The sequence below is a fragment of the Anopheles funestus genome, assembly GCF_943734845.2.
Source record: "Anopheles funestus chromosome X unlocalized genomic scaffold, idAnoFuneDA-416_04 X_unloc_50, whole genome shotgun sequence".
In the NCBI taxonomy this organism is placed as follows: Eukaryota; Metazoa; Arthropoda; class Insecta; order Diptera; family Culicidae; genus Anopheles; species Anopheles funestus.
In genome coordinates this window covers 80,001-98,236 of record NW_026045177.1, presented here as the reverse complement: position 1 = coordinate 98,236, position 18,236 = coordinate 80,001, and positions in this window count along the sequence as shown.

Here is an 18,236-nt window from a genome sequence, read left to right as displayed (position 1 = left end):
TTATTCAGGGGCTCAAGCTATTACCAGCAAGAACAATCCTCATCCAGACTTGAACTCGAAACACCCGGAGGCGAACGGTTTAACTAATAAGTGCACCAGTCTTGAATCCATGCGTCGGTGGAAACAATGCCGGCATGTTGCATGTATTAGCTCTGAACTTAGCGAGTGATTGCCTTGCAGCTGTCGAACTGAGCGTAGAATGTGATTATCGCTCACTTGAACCATGTTGAATGGCTCTTTGGTGTAGGGTAAGGCACCAATTTGTTGGGGCGTAACGGTCACCACCAACTTAAGACTTGCTTATAGGCATTTCAACGTTTTCAACTCTTAAATCGACCGTGTTTCATTATCATCTCTTCTTCTTATTAAATGCATCGAGTTCGTTCCATTGGGTAGTTCGCGTGGCGAACGGTTTGATGCAGCCCCCCGGGGGGGACCACGGCACTTTACACCGGGCATGGTGTATGCGCAACCTACAGATCACCAATATATTTGTGATCGATAATGCACACTTCTTACACGACTGACCAGTCGACAGCGCTGCCTTCCTATTATGCGTGTGTAAACCGATGTTGGGCTGCTCAACATCTTTCACGGTTACATCACTTGCACCCGAACCCATGGTGCCGATTTGGTAATATGTTGTACATGGTCTCAAGATGTACGCTTCGACCCCTTATTCAGGGGCTCAAGCTATTACCAGCAAGATCAATCCTCATCCAGACTTGAACTCGAAACACCCGGAGGCGAACGGTTTAACTAATAAGTGCACCAGTCTTGAATCCATGCGTCGGTGGAAACAATGCCGGCGTGTTGCATGTATTAGCTCTGAACTTAGCGAGTGATTGCCTTGTAGCTGTCGAACTGAGCGTAGAATGTGATTATCGCTCACTTGAAAGGGTCAAGCCCTTTCGAGTCGTCCGGTTTTTACGCCAGACGACTCGGTTCACCATCTTTCGGGAAGGGACCGTCTCGGTCGCAAGCTGCTCCGGTCCCCAAACAACCTGCGACAAATGATAGGAAATGCCGACATCAATACGTGTTCAGTTTGGTTTATCGCTCATAGGTCTTTTTGACCATCGATCCCTGATTATAACTCTCAATTAAACAGTCAGGAGAGTAAGGCATGCCCATCGATATCTCATCGACAGGCGATACCGCAAGAACGGCCAACGACACATCAGGTGATCGATTATTGCTACGACTTTTGCTTAATCGTTTCCACTCCTTAGAGAAAGAAACCCCCGGGGACCGTCTCGGTCGCAAGCTGCTCCGGTCCCTAAACAACCTGCGACAAATGATAGGAAATGCCGACATCAATATGTGTTCAGTTTGGTTTATCGCTCATTGGTCTGTTTGACCATCGATCCCTGATTAAACTCTCAGTAATCCAGTCGGGAGAGTAAGGCATGCCCATCGATATCTCATCGACAGGCGATACCGCTTGAACGGCCAACGACACATCAGAGGATCGTATCTTGCTACAACTTTTGCTTAATCGTTTCTTCTCCTTGGAGAAAGAAACCCCCGGGGACCGTCTCGGTCGCAAGCTGCTCCGGTCCCTAAACAACCTGCGACAAATGATAGGAAATGCCGACATCAATACGTGTTCAGTTTGGTTTATCGCTCATAGGTCTGTTTGACCATCGATCCCTGATTAATACTCTCAATTAGAAGGTCGGTAGAGTAAGGCATGCCCATCGATATCTCATCGACAGGCGATACCGCATGAACGGCCAACGACACATCAGAGGATCGTATCTTGCTACAACTCTTGCTTAATAGTTTCCACTCCTTGGAGAAAGAAACCCCCGGGGACCGTCTCGGCCGCAAGTTGCTCCGGTCCCTAAACAACCTGCGGCATCAAATGATAGGAAAAGCCGACATCAATACGTGTTCAGTTTGGTTTATCGCTCATAGGTCTGTTTGACCATCGATCCTAGAATTCAACTTTCGAGTAAGGCATGCCCGTCGATATCTCATCGATAGGCGATACCGGTAGAACGGCCAACGACACACATCTAGGATCGCATTTACTCTTCCTTGGATGGATAACCAATACCCTAGGACCGTTTCATCGCGAGCTGCTCCGGTCCTCAAACAACTCGCGAACCACCGATAGGATGATATTAGGAATGGCCGACTTTCATCCTTTAACTCTCAGTTCTGCTTACCAAAACATAGGTACTTGGACCTTAAAGACCACTATATGTTCCCCGATCGGGGGCAATCGGAACGTCTATCCATCATCAACATCGTTTCACTCATTCCGAACCACCAAATTGGACAGACAGTACCATATTCACCAACCGATTGCTTCAACTTCGCAAACTGTATGGTAAGTTCTACTAATTTCACATCTTACCATCGACTAATAGTGCATAAATCCACTTGGAAATCACTTTTCCTTGGTCCTCGGACCTTCTACGACAACGTCCAACAAATATCCGAAGTCGTTTCCCAACTTAGACCAAGCATTTCGTATCTTTACTTCTAATCGATTTTTTCTCTCATAATTGACGATCAAAATCTAAAAACCACATTTTGAGCCAGAAGCAGTCGTCCGATCGTCCTGGGGGTAGTCTCAATCGATTTAGAAGGGCCCAATTCATAAAGATACGTACTCAGTCAAATTCATGCTTCTGGCTCACCTACCCCCTATATAGAAAACGAAAGCGTACAGGCGTGGAAAACGTGCCATTTTTCTCCATCACGGACTTTTTTTTTCTCGTTGCACCGACTCTAGTAAAAAAGTGAAATTTTTTACTAGTTACCAACTTTTGCAAATTATCATCGGATATCACTTTTCATGGTCTATAGTAAGTTCTTATCACGTTTTAGTAGTTTTTGAAAAAAAAATTTTTTTGAACTTTTCAAAATTTTTCAAAACAAAGTTTTCGTAGGCGGTTTTGTGTATGGAGGGTTACTAGTCTCGGGGTCACTGTTTGACCAAAAAACCACTATATATCATTCGAAAGGTAATTTCAAGGGCTACAAAAAATTGTTCTACGGCACCCCCCTCCGACGTCTAGTATTCGAGTTATTGGCCAAAAACCATCACTTGAGCGATTTTTCGTTCAGGGTACCCGACTCTAGTAAAAAAGTGAAATTTTTCTCGATTGACCAAGTGTTGCAAATGACCATCGGATTTCACTTTTTATGGTCTATAGTGAGTTCTGATCACGATTTGGTACTTTTTGAAAAAATTTTTTTGACGCACTTTTCAAAATTTTGCAAAACCAAAACTTTTTAGGCGGTTTTGTGTATGGAGGGTTACTAGTCTCGGGGTCACTGTTTGACCAAAAAACCACTATATATCATTCGAAAGGTAATTTCAAGGGCTACAAAAAATTGTTCTACGGCACCCCCCTCCGACGTCTAGTATTCGAGTTATTGGCCAAAAACCGCAACTATAGCGGTTTTTCGTACAGGGTACCCGACTCTAGTAAAATGATGCGATTTTTACTAGTCTAGGAACTTTTTGGTCAAAAAATCAAGTATATGTCATTCGATAGATAATTTCAAGGGCTACCAAAAATTGTTCCACGACACCCCCCTGCGACGTCTAGTATTCGAGTTATTAGCCAAAAACCGCAACTATAGCGGTTTTTCGTCCAGGGTACCCGACTCTAGTAAAATGATGCGATTTTTACTAGTCTAGGGAACTTTTTGGCCAAAAATCAAGTATATGTCATTCGATAGATAATTTCAAGGGCTACCAAAAATTGTTCCACGACACCCCCCTGCGACGTCTAGTATTCGAGTTATTAGCCAAAAACCGCAACTTAAGCGGTTTTTCGTCCAGGGTACCCGACTCTAGTAAAATGATGCGATTTTTACTAGTCTAGGGAACTTTTTGGCCAAAAATCAAGTATATGTCATTCGATAGATAATTTCAAGGGCTACCAAAAATTGTTCCACGACACCCCCCTGCGACGTCTAGTATTCGAGTTATGGGCCAAAAACCATTCATACTTGAGCATTTTGCTCATTTTGCCTGTACGGGTACCGGGGACTAGTAAAATCAGGCCAATTTTACTAGAGTAGGGGTCCTTTTTGGTCAAAAAAACAACTTTTGCTCGTTCGATAGGGAATCGATAGGGCAACAAAAAATCGTTCTACGACCCCCCCTTCCGATGTCTAGTATTCGAGTTATGGGCCAAAAACAGTTTATAGCTAATTTTTCACTCGATTTTTCACCAAGTATCGCACATTACTCCGGTTCTATACATTGGATCGTCAATCTTTAAGATTTTATGGGTAGTTCCAACTGTTTGCTACATTTCATCCATACATCACGAACCGATTCAATGTCTGTGGTAGAAGTTATTAGAGGAATAAAAAAATTTACCCTTGGCTTTGGACCGTACAAGTTTACCCATTTTTGGCCCATATTTGCCCCATAGCTCCGCCGGTATCCAAGATATGGCCACACTTTCTTCTGGCCATGGGTAGATGGCACTTGTGGCTAGATTTCTTCCATGCACCACTAATCGCTACCATGTCTGTGGCCGGAGCTATTCACGAAAGCGCCTCGCGCACTTGGTCGGATTTTTGGTCCAACTTCACCATTTTTGGCCCATATTTGCCCCATAGCTCCGCCGGTATCCAAGATAGCGCCACACTTTCTTCTGGCCATGGGTAGATGGCACTTGTGGCTAGATTTCTTCCATGCACCACTAATCGCTACCATGTCTGTGGCCGGAGCTATTCGACGAACAACCATCGCATTTACCTAGGTACTTTTTCGGATTTTTGGTCCAACTTGCACCATTTTTGGCCCGTATTTGCCCCATAGCTCCGCCGGTATCCAAGATATGGCCACACTTTCTTCTGGCCATGGGTAGATGGCACTTGTGGCTAGATTTCTTCCATGCACCACTAATCGCTACCATGTCTGTGGCCGGAGCTATTCGACGAACAACCATCGCATTTACCTAGGTACTTTTTCGGATTTTTGGTCCAACTTGTACCATTTTTGGCCCATATTTGCCCCATAGCTCCGCCGGTATCCAAGATATGGCCACACTTTCTTCTGGCCATGGGTAGATGGCACTTGTGGCTAGATTTCTTCCATGCACCACTAATCGCTACTATGTCTGTGGCCGGAGCTATTCACGAAAGCGCCTCGCGCACTTGGTCGGATTTTTGGTCCACCTGGCACCATTGTTGGCCCGTATTTGCCCCATAGCTCCGCCGGTATCCAAGATATGGCCACACTTTGTTCTGGCCATGGGTAGATGGCACTTGTGGCTAGATTTCTTCCATGCACCACTAATCGCTACCATGTCTGTGGCCGGAGCTATTCACGAAAGCGCCTCGCGCACTTGGTCGGATTTTTGGTCCAACTTGCACCATTTTGGGCCCATATTTGCCCCATAGCTCCGCCGGTATCCAAGATATGGCCACACTTTCTTCTGGCCATGGGTAGATGGCACTTGTGGCTAGATTTCTTCCATGCACCACTAATCGCTACCATGTCTGTGGCCGGAGCTATTCACGAAAGCGCCTCGCGCACTTGGTCGGATTTTTGGTCCAACTTGCACCATTTTTGGCCCATATTTGCCCCATAGCTCCGCCGGTATCCAAGATATGGCCACACTTTCTTCTGGCCATGGCTAGATGGCACTTGTGGCTAGATTTCTTCCATGCACCACTAATCGCTACCATGTCTGTGGCCGAAGCTATTCGACGAACAACCATCGCATTTACCTAGGTACTTTTTCGGATTTTTGGTCCAACTTGCACCATTTTTGGCCCATATTTGCCCCATAGCTCCGCCGGTATCCAAGATATCGCAACACTTTCTTCTGGCCATGGGTAGATGGCACTTGTGGCTAGATTTCTTCCATGCACCACTAATCGCTACCATGTCTCTGGCCGGAGCTATTCACGAAAGCGCCTCGCGCACTTGGTCGGATTTTTGGTCCAACTTGCACCATTTTTGGCCCGTATTTGCCCCATAGCTCCGCCGGTATCCAAGATATGGCCACACTTTCTTCTGGCCATGGGTAGATGGCACTTGTGGCTAGATTTCTTCCATGCACCACTAATCGCTACCATGTCTGTGGCCGGAGCTATTCGACGAACAACCATCGCATTTACCTAGGTACTTTTTCGGATTTTTGGTCCAACTTGCACCATTTTTGGCCCGTATTTGCCCCATAGCTCCGCCGGTATCCAAGATATGGCCACACTTTCTTCTGGCCATGGGTAGATGGCACTTGTGGCTAGATTTCTTCCATGCACCACTAATCGCTACCATGTCTGTGGCCGGAGCTATTCGACGAACAACCATCGCATTTACCTAGGTACTTTTTCGGATTTTTGGTCCAACTTGCACCATTTTTGGCCCATATTTGCCCCATAGCTCCGCCGGTATCCAAGATATCGCAACACTTTCTTCTGGCCATGGGTAGATGGCACTTGTGGCTAGATTTCTTCCATGCACCACTAATCGCTACCATGTCTCTGGCCGGAGCTATTCACGAAAGCGCCTCGCGCACTTGGTCGGATTTTTGGTCCAACTTGCACCATTTTTGGCCCATATTTGCCCCATAGCTCCGCCGGTATCCAAGATATGGCCACACTTTCTTCTGGCCATGGGTAGATGGCACTTGTGGCTAGATTTCTTCCATGCACCACTAATCGCTACCATGTCTGTGGCCGGAGCTATTCGACGAACAACCATCGCATTCACCTTCTCGTTGCACTTCTTCGGGAATTTGGTGCAACCAAGTTTTCACTATAACTTGGTCATTTTCCGTCCATCGGACATGCGGTTTTGGGTGTCGATACTTGACACCGCGCGCTACAATATGTTTCTCCACGACCATGTGGTCCGATGCTTCCAACAGGAGCTATTCGAGGAGTACCGATTTTTCACCATTAAAAATGCTCAATTTTGCACCAACTTTTGCCTATAACTCAGGCTGTATCGATCGGATCTTCAATCTTGAAAAAGTTTTGGATAGGTGGCATCAAATGCTACATTTCGTTTTTCCACGTCAACTTTGTCCGATGTCTAACAAAAAAGTTATTCGCGAACCAAGTCCAGAACCCATGCAATGGCTGCCCACATTGCATACATCACGGCGGTTAACTCTCGTTACTCTATACCGTGGACTTGGTACATTTTCAGGCATTCGTTGCTACTTCTCGGTTCATGATATTCGTTTACGGTCTTCACTAGGGCATTTGGTGCTCCTTATCGGTTCATGATATTCGTTTACGGTCTTCACTAGGGCATTTGGTGCTCCTTATCGGTTCATGATATTCGTTTACGGTCTTCACTAGGGCATTTGGTGCTCCTTATCGGTTCATGATATTCGTTTACGGTCTTCACTAGGGCATTTGGTGCTCCTTATCGGTTCATGATATTCGTTTACGGTCTTCACTAGGGCATTTGGTAATGGGCTTCCCACTTTCTACTGATCGATCCATACTCACTTGCGTGCACCTAGCCTAGGAAGGTTTCCTATGGCTTCCCATCTTTCTACTGATCGATCCATACTCACTTGCGTGCACCTAGCCTAGGAAGGTTTCCTATGGCTTCCCATCTTTCTACTGATCGATCCATACTCACTTGCGTGCACCTAGCCTAGGAAGGTTTCCTATGGCTTCCCATCTTTCTACTGATCGATCCATACTCACTTGCGTGCACCTAGCCTAGGAAGGTTTCCTATGGCTTCCCATCTTTCTACTGATCGATCCATACTCACTTGCGTGCACCTAGCCTAGGAAGGTTTCCTATGGCTTCCCATCTTTCTACTGATCGATCCATACTCACTTGCGTGCACCTAGCCTAGGAAGGTTTCCCTTTGGTACCGACTTCCATCTACGCACTCGATATAACCTAGGTACTTGGTACCGATGATGGTTAACACTCAAGCATTTCTTGCATCCTGCGTGCAAGGTACCAATTTTCACTTCTTAGGTACGTTTATGGGCCCGCATTTATCCAATATCGCTCCGATGGCCTTTCGCATTATTTCATCCGATAGCCCTTGCCAAAAGCTACCAAAAGTTCCTCCACGGCCATGTACTCCGACGCTTAGTTTAGGAAATATTCGAAAAAATTCATCTTAGGAAAAATTTTCTTATTGGAAAATCACCTTAAATCGATGGCCATTTTTTGGTCAAAAACTTTAACGTCTTCCCGACTTTGCGGGAATTGCGAATTTTAGGCACCCAGAGAAAATCTTTTACTTTAAGGGGGCGGCCGCGAAGTTGCCCAAAGTCTCGGACACAAAAATTCTCAAGTTCCCCACTCTAGTAAATCGCCCTATGAGTATCTCCTGGCCCGCGAGCTCTGCGAGCGGGCCAGCTTCGGCGATTTTTGCCTTTTCGCCTAGGCGGTTCTTCTACGAAATTGGTCCACAGCTTTTGCTCAGAAAGCTAGCATTTGTTGCAACAGTTAGGTGCTTGGTACCACATTTTGGTATCCATTTGGGCATTTGTTGCAACTACTCGGTACTTTGGCCCACATTTCGCTCTACTCGGGCCTCTATGGTGCTACTTATCGGTACTTTTGGCCAACTTAGGCCAATTGGGTGCAACTTGTGGGTACTCTGTGGGTACTTTAGGGCATATTGTGTCTTTCGGGTGAACCTTCGCGATACTTCATGGGTACTGATGGCCAACTTAGGAACATTCAGTGCAACCTTTGGGCCTAAGGAAATTTGTCCAACTCTTTGGACTTAGAAAATTTTCTGGACTTAGAAAATTTTCTGGACTTGTAAAAATTTTCAAATGTTCAATTTGGCCCACATTTCGCTCTACTCGGGCCTCTATGGTGCTACTTGGCGGTACTTTTGGCCAACTTAGGCCAATTGGGTGCTCTTTGTGGATTCTCTATCGGTACTTTTGGCCAACTTAGGCCAATGGGGTGCTATATGTGGGTGCTCTATCGGTACTTTTGGCCATGTTAGGCCCATTCGGTGCTATATGTGGGTGCTCTATCGGTACTTTTGGCCATGTTAGGCCCACTCGGTGCTATTTGTGGGTACTCTATCGGTACTTTTGGCCATGTTAGGCCCACTCGGTGCTATTTGTGGGTACTCTATCGGTACTTTTGGCCAACTTAGGCCAACTCAGTGCTTCTTGTGGGTACTCTATCGGTACTTTTGGCCATGTTAGGCCCACTCGGTGCTATTTGTGGGTACTCTATCGGTACTTTTGGCCAACTTAGGCCCATGGGGTGCTCTTTGTGGGTACTCTATCGGTACTTTTGGCCATGTTAGGCCCACTCGGTGCTATTTGTGGGTACTCTATCGGTACTTTTGGCCAACTTAGGCCCATGGGGTGCTCTTTGTGGGTACTCTATCGGTACTTTTGGCCATCTTAGGCCCATTCGGTGCTATTTGTGGGTACTCTATCGGTACTTTTGGCCAACTTAGGCCAATTGGGTGCTCTTTGTGGGTACTCTATCGGTACTTTTGGCCAACTTAGGCCAACTGGGTGCTATTTGTGGGTACTCTATCGGTACTTTTGGCCAACTTAGGCCAACTCAGTGCTTCTTGTGGGTACTCTATCGGTACTTTTGGCCAACTTAGGCCCATTCGGTGCTATTTGTGGGTACTCTATCGGTACTTTTGGCCAACTTAGGCCAACTCAGTGCTTCTTGTGGGTACTCTATCGGTACTTTTGGCCAACTTAGGCCCATTCGGTGCTATTTGTGGGTACTCTATCGGTACTTTTGGCCAACTTAGGCCAACTCAGTGCTTCTTGTGGGTACTCTATCGGTACTTTTGGCCAACTTAGGCCCATTCGGTGCTATTTGTGGGTACTCTATCGGTACTTTTGGCCAACTTAGGCCAAGTGGGTGCTCTTTGTGGGTGCTCTATCGGTACTTTTGGCCAACTTAGGCCAACGCGGTGCTATTTGTGGGTACTCTATCGGTACTTTGGGACATATTATGTCCTTCGGGTGAACCTTCTCGATACCTCATGGGTACTTGTGGCCAACTTAGGAAAATTCAGTGCAACCTATGGGCCTTTGGAAATTGTTCCAACACTTTGGACTTAGAAAATTTTCTGGACTTAGAAAATTTTTTGGACTTAGAAAAATTTTCAACTTCTGTATCTTCTTCATCATGTTCCATTTTGTGGGACTTAGAAAATTTTCTGGACTTAGAAAATTTTTTGGACTTAGGAAATTTTTCAACACTTGTAAAATTTTTGTTCCTTCTTTGAAGAAGAATACTTTCCACTATTAGCTTCTTTCTCTTTTTCTTCTTAGTTGTCTTCTTATTTTCGGTCCGAGAGCGCCGACACTTGTAAAATAATCTAAGTCCGAAGACTTTTGGAATGAACCAAAAGTCAACGAACACAATACATCAACCCTATCAACATCAAGTGGCAACCCGAAGGAAGCGCAGCGGCCAGCCCATGTACAACGCGAAGTTGTAGCATGCAACCAACCAACCGCTAACCTCCAACGGCACTCAATGTATTCGTTACACATGGGCGCACCTGCACCACACTGTCGTGACCATCCAACGAGCCGTCGGTTCGGTCGTGTGTTACAAGCACCCCATCACATAGGCATAGAGTCACCACACAGTGTTCTTCAACACTCTCGTCACATGGTGCAAGTCACGGTACGCACCACCAATGTGCACTGGTTGGCCAATTCCAGCACACACGGGGCGCGCACGCGCAAGCACTAACCACCAAGCATGGGTCGCCTGAGAGGATCGATGCGAACGCATCTCTACAACTTGAAGCTCCCAGCCTGTAGTCCCGTCGTTTGCGGGCGGTCGTAGGTGTCGAAACTAGTGATATCCACAGTCGGCAAGCTCGTCCACCGGTGTTCCCAACATGTATGGTACTAACACGTGCAGCGCGAACCCGCCCTTTGCGGCCTAGTAGTAAGCGGGGATGAGACGCCAGTGTGCCAATGGACAGCACGGACGGTTCTCGGAGGGTTGTTAGGCCCGCTAGCTTACGACCACCTAATGGGTATAAGAAGCGCTATCAGCTCGGATTGGATACGACCTTAGAGGCGTTCAGGCATAATCCAGCGGACGTAGCGTCATACCATAGTCCGTTCGAACTAGTATTGAGCCAGTGGTCCGTACCTGTGGTTCCTCTCGTACTGCACAGGAATTCCGTTAAGATAGCGACAAACAATGCACACCAGTAGGGTAAAACTAACCTGTCTCACGACGGTCTAAACCCAGCTCACGTTCCCTTGAAAGGGTGAACAATCCTACGCTTGGTAAATTTTGCTTTACAATGATAGGAAGAGCCGACATCGAAGGATCAAAAAGCCACGTCGCTATGAACGCTTGGCGGCCACAAGCCAGTTATCCCTGTGTGTCTGAGCGAAACCTCCGAAGTGAACGGACGTGTTTTTCGAGCGCTCCCGTGTGAATTTGCAAAAAGTGCGTTTAAAGCAAATTAGTTCGAGATTTGCCCACAGGTGGCGCTGGTGTTGTTCGGAAGAGTATTCCCCAGCCCCCCCCACTTGAACCATATCGATACGAGCGTTTTTGAGGAAAACGTGAAATATTTCACGAAATATTTCATGAAATATTTCAACCTTGAAATATTTCAAAAGAGGACAAAATTTCCTTTCCGGGGAGCCGTCGGACGTCCGGATCGGACAAGTGGTTCCGGAGCTATAGAGGATTGAAAAAGTTTGATAAGTAGTTCGATAACTGTTATCGAACTCCAACACCGAGTTATCAAACTTCCGGACAAATCCTTTAAAGTGGGATATCTCGGTAACCCCTCGGGCTAGAGGGACGTCCGGGGTATCGGTGGATAGGTCTCGGAGTGGAGCACCGGATCGTCACCCCCCCGCCCCTCCCATATCCACCCCCTCCCCCTCAGGAGGGAAAAACCAGTGTTTTCTAGTGTCCGGTTGGTATTGCCCTCTAAAAGTGCGCGAATCGGTTAAAAAATATTGCAGAACATTAAGTGAGATTATCCCGATTCGATGAAGTGGTCTGCCGTTTCTGTGCGTTAAAAAACAACGGAGATATTAGCACCCAAAGCTGGAGGTTTTTCGCGTTTCCGGTTTCGGTTCCGGCCATACAATTTGTATGGGATTTTCTGAAAATCAGTTTTTTGTGAATAACTTCGTCAATTCTCAACGGATTTTCAAAAATAAAACATCAAAAGACGCGTATTGAAAAGACGCATCCAACGGTGTTAAGTTTGTGCGTGTGTGTGTATGCCACCGGAAGTGGTGACCAGAAAACAGGTGTTTTTCAGTGTCCGGTTGGTATTGCCCTTCAAAAGTGCGCGAATCGATTTAAAAATACTGTAGAACGTGAAATGAGAACGTCCCGATTCGTTGAAGTGGTCTGCCGTTCCTGTGCGTTAAAAAACAACGGAGATATTAGCGCCCAAAGTTGGAGGTTTTTCGCGTTTCCGGTTTCATTTCCGGCCATACAATTTGTATGGGATTTTCCGGGGACCAGTTTTTCGTGAATAACTTCGTCAATTCTTAACGGATTTTCAAAAGTAAAACATCAAAAGACGCGTATTGAAAAGACGCATCCAACGGTGTAAAGTTTGTGCGTGTGTGTGTATGCCACCGGAAGTGGTGACCAAAAAACAGGTGTTTTTCAGTGTCCGGTTGGTATTGCCCTCTAAAAGTGCGCAAATCGATTTAAAAATACTGTAGAACGTTAAATGAGAACGTCCCGATTCGTTGAAGTGGTCTGCCGTTTCTGTGCGTTAAAAAACAACGGAGATATTAACGCCCAAAGTTTGAGGTTTTTCGCGTTTCCGGTTTCATTTCCGGCCATACAATTTGTATGGGAGGCGATTTCGTCTGGGCATTTGTATGGTGGTAGCACATGCGAAATAAGAAAATAGTGGTACTCACGGTCTTGGATGGTGAGATCCCTTACTGTAGTGAGTGCCGAGTCGTAGCACATGCGAACATTAGAAAATAGTGGTACTCACGGCCGTGGATGGTGAGCGACGAAATCGCGTGACGTCACAAGGTGCCGTGACGTCACAGGAGTAGTGTGTGAATATCAAACCGGAATCTCAAAATAGCGGCCAAACCAAGAGTGCCAGGACTTTGGTTCCACGTGGCCGACCCCCGATTCTGGCCCTGGGCCCTGTGGCCAAATTTGGCATTCCTACATGCCAAGGGGGGGGAGTTTTTCGCGGGTCAGTTTTTGGTGAATAACTCGGTGAGTTCTTGACGGATTTTCAAAAGTGACGCATCAAAAGACGCGTCTCGCAGAGGCGCATCCAACAAAAATTTGAGCGAGTGTGTACGGTCGGAATAGCGGAAGTTGTATGCGGAAAACCGGAAGTGCGTTTAGGTTTTCTCATTTTTGAAGGACTACGTACAAGTAGAGTCGCGGAGTTAAGTGTCCAGAAGGCTAAGTGGGAACGACCCGCTTCGATTGAGTGGTCTGCCGTTCCGGAGAGACGATTAGTTCCGGAGTTATCTGCCTGCAAAATTCGGATTTCCATTTGAGGAAATCGCGTGACGTCACAAGGTGCCGTGACGTCACAGGAGTAGTGTGTGAATATCAAACCGGAATCTCAAAATAGCGGCCAAACCAAGAGTGCCAGGACTTTGGTTCCACGTGGCCGACCCCCGATTCTGGCCCTGGGCCCTGTGGCCAAATTTGGCATTCCTACATGCCAAGGGGGGGGAGTTTTTCGCGGGTCAGTTTTTGGTGAATAACTCGGTGAGTTCTTGACGGATTTTCAAAAGTGACGCATCAAAAGACGCGTCTCGCAGAGGCGCATCCAACAAAAATTTGAGCGAGTGTGTACGGTCGGAATAGCGGAAGTTGTATGCGGAAAACCGGTAGTGCGTTTAGGTTTTCTCATTTTTGAAGGACTACGTACAAGTAGAGTCGCGGAGTTAAGTGTCCAGAAGGCTAAGTGGGAACGACCCGCTTCGATTGAGTGGTCTGCCGTTCCGGAGAGACGATTAGTTCCGGAGTTATCTGCCTGCAAAATTCGGATTTCCATTTGAGGAAATCGCGTGACGTCATAAGGTGCCGTGACGTCACAGGAGTAGTGTGTGAATATCAAACCGGAATCTCAAAATAGCGGCCAAACCAAGAGTGCCAGGACTTTGGTTCCACGTGGCCGACCCCCGATTCTGGCCCTGGGCCCTGTGGCCAAATTTGGCATTCCTACATGCCAAGGGGGGGGGAGTTTTTCGCGGGTCAGTTTTTGGTGAATAACTCGGTGAGTTCTTGACGGATTTTCAAAAGTGACGCATCAAAAGACGCGTCTCGCAGAGGCGCATCCAACAAAAATTTGAGCGAGTGTGTACGGTCGGAATAGCGGAAGTTGTATGCGGAAAACCGGAAGTGCGTTTAGGTTTTCTCATTTTTGAAGGACTACGTACAAGTAGAGTCGCGGAGTTAAGTGTCCAGAAGGCTAAGTGGGAACGACCCGCTTCGATTGAGTGGTCTGCCGTTCCGGAGAGACGATTAGTTCCGGAGTTATCTGCCTGCAAAATCCGGATTTCCATTTCCGGTTCGGTCAACAAACAAGGTTAGTACGAGTTGGACCCACAGGTGGCGCTAGTGTCGCCAGGAGAAATATTCCATAGCCCACCCCACTTGGACCATCTAGCTACAGGCGTTTTTCTGGAAATCGTGAAATATTTCACGAAATATTTCATGAAATATTTCAACCTTGAAATATTTCAAAAGAGGACAAAATTTCCTTTCTGGGGAGCTGCCGGACGCCCGGATCGGACAAGCGGTTCCGGAGATATAGGGGTCTAAAAAGTTTGATAAGTAGTTTGATAAGTGTTATCGAACTCCAACACCGACTTATCAAACTTTCGGCAAATTCTTCAAAGTGGGATATCTCGGTAACCCCTCGGGCTAGAGGGACGTCCGAGGTATCGTTGGATAGGTCTCGGAGAGGAGCATCTTTTCGTCACCCCCCCGCCCCTCCCATATCCACCCCCTCCCCCTCAGGAAGGAAAAACCTCCCCACGCCAAGTAGGACATCGGTGCGGGGTATCATTCGAAAGGTCTGGAGGAGGGGCGTTGAGTCTCCACCACTCCGCCCACCTCCCACCCACCCCCCACGCAGAGCAGCAAAGAAATGGTGATCACCCGAACGTCGATGCGTGCTGCGTCGGTGGATTCGCGCGCGAAGACAGGAGCGGCCTCGGGTGTTGAACCGAGGGTGGTTGTCCAGCGACTACCAATGTCTTCCTCATCAACGGCTTCGCCTGCTGCTGTAGAGCTGAAACTCCTGCAGGAGGCTCTGCAGAGTATGGAGCGGAAATATGAGGAGATGCGGAAGCAGAACGAGAAGCTGCATGAGGAGCTAATTCGAATGTGTCAGATGTTCGAAGAGGCTAAGAAGGAGGCGCGCCTAGAGGCCATTCGGCGCGAAGAAAAGGCGGATGCGGAGATAGCGATGCTCCGTGTGGCTCACCAGCGTGATCGTGATGCGCTCAATGAGCTCATCGCGCAGGTGATTGGACATCAGCGTCCAGGAGAGGCAATCCGGCAATCCGCAAGCCCGCCAACCCCCATGCCGCGACGTCCATTGCAGATGCATGGACAACGGCAGCTGGAGGAGCAACAGTGGCAGCAGCAGCAGCAGCAGCAGCAGCAGCAGCAACATCGTGAGCAGCGGCAGCAGCAGCAGCAGCAGCAGCAACAGCGTCAGCAGAGTGCAGCGACGGCTATGGTGGTGCCGTCTTCGGACCAGGAAGGCGACTCCTGGACTGAGGTGGTGCGCCGTAAGCCGGCACGCCAACCGGCGAGAACGCAGCAGCAGCAGCAGCAGCAGTGGCCGCAGCTGCCACAACAACGGGCGAAGGTCCAGCGACAGGCGGTTGCAGGACCATCGTCACAGCAGCCCCAACAACAGCAGGGGCAACAGGCCTGGCGTAGCCAGCCTGCAACACGGCGAGGCGGAGGGCGTCAACGGCAGCGCAAAATCAAGCCGGACGCAATTGAGATTGCTCCAGCCGAGGGACAAACCTGGACCGAGGTTTACCAGGTTGTGCGTGGGGCTCCAGAGATGGTGAAATACGCAGAGGCCCTCGGAGTCGGACGACGCACCACACGCTCCCGACTCGTTATGGAGCTGAAGGAGAGCGCGAACGCTGCAGAGGTGCTGCAGTGCATCCAAGACGTGTGCGCGAAGGCGGAACTGCCGGCATCAGCACGATTGGTGACTCCCACGGTCGACATCCGGATGGACGCGGTCGACCCTTTAGCGGAGGAGACACACGTGGCGAAGGCACTCTCCGAGCTATGCCAGCACACCGTGGAGGAGACTTCGGTTCGGCTGCGACCAGCGTGGGACGGCACGAAGGTGGCGATAGCGCGGGTGACAACGAAGGCGGCAGAGGAGCTGGACGGGAAGTTTGTCAAAATCAAGTACACGTCCTGCCTGATCCGGAAGGTGGCTCCAATGCAGACGCGGCAGCAACGTTGTTACAAGTGTCTGGAGATGGGACACGTCCGGGCAGCGTGCACGAGCGAAGTCGACCGCTCGGCCAGCTGCATTCGTTGCGGGAAGCCGGATCATCAGGCGAAGAGCTGCACGGCGGAGGTGTGCTGTGCCGTGTGCAGCGGTCCGCATCCGGTCGGGCATCTGACGTGCCGACGCTAAAGGTGCTGCAGATCAACCTTGGGCGGAGCAGGACAGCTCAGGACCTGCTGATGCAGACGGCTCGCGAGATGGATGTTCAGGTGGTGCTTGCCTGTGAGCTGTATCGGCCGCCTCGAGATGATCCGCGATGGGCTGTTGATGAGGAGTTGAGCGTGGCGATCGTCGCAACGGGGGCTTACCCCATCCAGCGTCTGTGGGGAAGCGTCGTCCCGGGACTGGTGGTTGCCACGATAGCGGGAGTTACGTTCGCCAGCTGCTACGTGTCGCCCAGCAGCGGTCTTGATGACTTCGAGGAGTTTCTTGGTGCGGTGGAGGTGTCGCTGGTGGGACATACAACATCAGTCCTGGCTGGGGACTTCAACGCCTGGAACGAGGAGTGGGGGAGTGCGCGCACTACCCGGAAGGGGCAGGAGCTCCTAAGCGTGGTGGAGCAGCTGGCGCTGCAGACGCTGAACCGTGGCAACGTGCCCACCTTCAAGGGCAACGGGGTTGCACGGGAAAGCGTCATCGACGTCTCCTTCGCCAGCCAATCCATTGTGCGGCCGGACTCATGGCGCGTGCTTAACCGCTTCTCCGGCAGCGATCACGAGTACATCGAGTTTCAGGTGGAGGTTCCGGGTCAACGGAACAAGCGACGTGGCCAGCAGCACCAAAGCCAAGCAGCAGCCAGTGACGGGACAGCCAGGCATGCCGGAACTCGGTGGAAGACGACGCAGTTCGTCCGGAAGAGCTTTGACATCGCCCTCACAGTCGGCCGCTTCGGACAGGTCGACACTCCGGAGGGGCTGGTTGGCGGACTCACTCGGGCGTGCGATGAGACCATGGAGAGAGTACACGGGGCTACCTTCCACCGCAAGCCCCAGGTGTACTGGTGGTCTCCGGACATCGAGCGCTTGAGGGAAGAGTGCGAAGCAGCGGAGGCAGCCCATCGCCGGGCTCAACCGTCGGAGCGTGCTGCGACGTCTGCCGGACTGCAGGACTGTCGTCGTTTGCTGCAGGCCAGTATCCAGAACAGCAAGGAGAGCAGCCTTCAAGAGCTGATTGACGGCGTCGAGGCTGAGGTGTTCGGTCTTGGGTACAAGGTTGTGCGAGCGAAGCTTCGCGGCCGGGCGCCACCGGAAACGGACCGCGCTGTTCTTGGTCCGATCGTCGACGCCTTGTTCCCGGAGCATCCAGCGTTCGAGTGGCCGGACATCGAAGCGAGCACCGCCTCACACGTCGCTCTGAGGCCGGTCACGAGCTCGGAGGTCCTGCTACTGGCTGAGCGGATGGCGTCGTCCAAGGCGCCAGGGTTGGACGGCATCCCGAACACTGCGGTAAAAGCAGCGATGCGGAAGCACCCGGAGGTCTTCGTGGACGTGTACAACCAGCTGCTCGAGCGAGGCGAGTTTCCTGCGTCGTGGAAGGAGGCTCGACTTGTGCTGATCGCGAAGCCGGGCAAGCAGCCGGGCGACCCGTCATCAAATCGTCCGCTGCTCATGCTGGGAGCAGTCGCCAAGGGGTTCGAGCGGGTGATCCTGGATCGACTGAACGACCACTTGGAGAACAGCGATGCTCCGCGACTGTCGCCAAGGCAGTACGGGTTCCGGCGCGGCCGTTCCACGATACAGGCCATCGAACGTGTGATCGAGAGGGGGCAGCACGCGAGGACGT